Source organism: Phaethon lepturus, unplaced genomic scaffold (assembly GCF_000687285.1).
Source record: "Phaethon lepturus isolate BGI_N335 unplaced genomic scaffold, ASM68728v1 scaffold4900, whole genome shotgun sequence".
Lineage (NCBI taxonomy): Eukaryota > Metazoa > Chordata > Aves > Phaethontiformes > Phaethontidae > Phaethon > Phaethon lepturus.
The window spans coordinates 50,768-53,659 of NW_010509695.1; the positions used below are offsets into that span (position 1 = coordinate 50,768).

At 37.7% G+C, this 2,892-nt stretch overlaps 1 protein-coding gene across 1 annotated transcript in view; it reads right to left on the reverse strand.

Annotated features, from left to right (window-relative positions):
• The window catches only part of MTMR2 (myotubularin related protein 2), a 44,059-nt gene extending 41,518 nt beyond the window's left edge, over positions 1 to 2,541 (reverse strand). The window contains exons 1-2 of the mRNA XM_010281896.1: positions 2,519 to 2,541; positions 1,442 to 1,559 (exon numbers count right to left, since the gene is read on the reverse strand). The gene's annotated coding sequence lies outside the window, so the exon portion shown is untranslated. The remainder of the gene's footprint in view (positions 1 to 1,441; positions 1,560 to 2,518) is intronic.
• Between the last annotated feature and the right edge of the window lie 351 nt (positions 2,542 to 2,892).

Below are 2,892 nucleotides of genomic sequence, written 5' to 3' on the forward strand. Positions count from 1 at the left end.
ATGCAATCAGGATTACAAGGAAAACACGCTGAGCCAACTTAACCACCCGGAAGGAAAGACAACCTCAATTATAGAAAAGAAATGTTGCTTCACTCTCTACTTGTGGAGGTAATTCACAAGTATTGAAAAATTGTGAAAAGGCAGTTGAGTTGTGCATTAGAACTGGAAAAAGAAACCCACTTACGCAAACTTCAGTAAAAAAAATTAAATAAGGAAATAAAGTAAGTTTGTGTAAAATTTATTTTTTTATAATATTATACAAACAGTTACAGTTTTAGCAGTATTTGCAATCTTCTGTATATTCATATCAATGAATAACTTAGCCTCAGCCTAAAAACTGTGTTTTCTGTATGCTGGAGTAACTTAACACCCCAACTTCACAGGGGAAAAACTTCAGACCTGTTACATACTTCTTTACCCAGACAAGCTCTGAAGCTTACTTTTTGTATCCATAGGTAAAATGTGTAAACTATCATTAGATTACACGTAACCTATTGATTCATTTTCAAATCTTAGCTTAAAATTGGCTAATAAGCTGCCTTTAGAAAGAAACATTCATGTTTTTGCCACTTACAGGTGAACTTAGTGTTATTAATTATGGACTATTGAGACAACACTCATGGGACAAAAAAATTATCATGGTTGGCAACAGAATTAGCATTGCACTTACAGGTTTTTACACAATTTTTCTGTGTTTAGATTTTACAAAGATGCTCAACCACAGCTGAGAAATGCTAAAAGTCATTACTAGAATGTACCAATATCAACAGTTTTATACTCTGGGATATTTTTTTAAAGCAAGGGCATATCAGCAAACCCCTTGGTTTCATAAGAGGAACATACAGACAGCTTTTGAAACTCCTGTGACACTGAACTAGAACTTTGGATTTGTAATTAACAAATCTGGTAACAGACTTAAAAGAGCCTTGTTTGGACCTTTTTATGTCAGAGCAATTTATTGTGACAGAAGATTATTTTATCAGCTTGGAGATAGCAATCTTTCTCTGACAGAAGATACTTCCAAGGACTCGGTGTTTACAAACAAGCAGGAGTTTTCAAGAGCGAACATCTCAGATATACACACAACAGGAAAAGAAAAAAAAAGGATATACAACTGACAGGTTGAGGATTTCACTTACTAAAAGCACTTGAAAGAAAATGGAGTTCCTTTGAAAATTCATCTCCAAGTGTGGGTTGCAGAGTCAGCTTTTTGAAGATTAAACAACTTTATAAATAAGGAAATAATATGGTAGAGATTAAACTTCAATTTCTATTTCACCTGTTTGACTTTGGGTCCTTTCATGCTTTGGCTACATAAAATTTGGCATTAACCTGAAAGCCGAAAAGGTTTTACTACATCCAAACTCACAGGGGCAAAAAATGTCCTCTGAAGAAGGCCACAATATATACATTTTTCTTTTTTAAGACAAAACATACATACCCTTAAGTCTGGAGAGAAGTTGTCTGCCGAGGTGGAGACCGAGTCGGACGATATAGCAGAAGCAGATTTCGTGTGAGTGGAATGGTCCGAGTGAGAAGTTGAAGCGCTATAAAGAGAAAGACCACAGTGTATCAAAACTGTGCAAGAATGCCCAAACACTGATGAGTATGGCCACTTGCTTACAGTCGTATCAGGCATTTTTTACTATTTCCACTCTTTCCATTCTCAGTTATTCAGCCCTCAGCAGTGGTTTAAGAGAACCTGTTTTACTCACCGTTGCCACGGATTACCAAAGCATACACGATTCATTACCTAATCTCAGCGCAGACTGAGCCAACATTATCACGATCGCAAGCTTGATCAAATCCTAAATCACAGAAACTAAGGGCCTCCATTTCGGGCTTTCAGATGGGAGATATTAGTGTGCTGCAAGGGGATGAAAAGAGACAGACTCCTGAACGCACGCCAGCACAACTCCAACCACAGCTTTACAGTGGTGGAAGAAATTCAGAATAAAAACTCTTTCCATCACACACAACTTTCCTCCTTCAGGTATAAGTACAACCCTCAGGAGAATTAAAAAGACTTTCCCAGCATACCTATCTGGTGATACAAAGTGCTATTTGCTAAATAACAAAGCAAAACAGTGATTTTCCTTTTCTATACAGTTTTCCTAGTATAGCTGTAACCAATTAAAGTAAGCCTATTTTATAGCATTTTTACACTGCGACCTCTCCTAGAACCATAATTGCTTAAAATCAGCATTCAATAATAGTGTTCTTAAAAGCCCAGATGACTGTAAAGAAAGATCCTCTGTGGTACAACGTTACTCCCTGAAGCCACGGTACAGCAGCAAATGCTACCTGTGCCAATTAATTCCCACACTCTACAGACCCCAGAAAGTTTTTAGGTGGGTGTAAAGACACTGTTAAGGATCAGCTATAGGGCTTGCAAGCCTAGCCTTGGCCAAAGCAGAATACCAGCAGGAGTATTACCGTTACTAGCTGTATTAATTAGACATGTGACAGCCCGGAAAGAGCTATATCTGAGCTTCCAAAGGGCTTGGAGATCTATTAATCATCTGAAAATTGTTTTGCTGCTGGTAAACAGAGACCAAAAGGCCAAAATGTTTCATTTTTATTTCTATTCTTCGGAGTTTGGCAAAGTATTCCACAGGCAGTGTTAAAACCATGAAGGACTACAGCAAAATTGTGCTCTTGCTGGGAGTCTGTCCTTTCGCTCCAAGGATTAAAGAGTATTGGCAACTCTTGCATACTACAAAGTAGAAACTTACAAATGGAACCTTTGGGAACATTATTTTAAATAAATTATACTGGTGTGCCAATTGAATAGCACAATTCCACTGAATGCATTTGTTGTACACAGCTCAACAGCTAATCACTCAGCTTTCCAACCTGTTCAACTCTTGCAGTGTTGCCAGGTAAACTCAC